This window comes from Austrofundulus limnaeus, unplaced genomic scaffold, assembly GCF_001266775.1.
Source record: "Austrofundulus limnaeus strain Quisiro unplaced genomic scaffold, Austrofundulus_limnaeus-1.0 Scaffold43, whole genome shotgun sequence".
NCBI lineage: Eukaryota > Metazoa > Chordata > Actinopteri > Cyprinodontiformes > Rivulidae > Austrofundulus > Austrofundulus limnaeus.
The window spans coordinates 170331-170679 of record NW_013952445.1 but is presented as its reverse complement, the minus strand read 5'-3'; positions in this window follow the sequence as shown (position 1 = coordinate 170679).

Here is a 349-nt window from a genome sequence, read left to right as displayed (position 1 = left end):
TAAAAGCTGGTGTTGTGCTGCTGAAAGGATCTGATGGGGAAGATTTTCTGATGAGAGAAACGAGCCACTTGTTGAGGCCTTTAAATCATTTTATCCCTTTAAATGTCAGAGCATATTCATTGTGATGTTTTAAATTAAGACTTAATGTGTGTGTGTGTGTGTGTGTGTGTGTGTGTGTGTGTGTGTGTGTGTGTGTGGGGGGGGGGGTCAATATTTTTTGCAGAAATCTAAACTGAGTGTATTTTTGTCTGCAACACGCAATGATTATATTTCCTTCAGCTCTGTGCGCACCTCTGGAGTCCACATCTGGTTTGTGAATTTGCACCAGTGTTTGTGACAAACAGCCTGC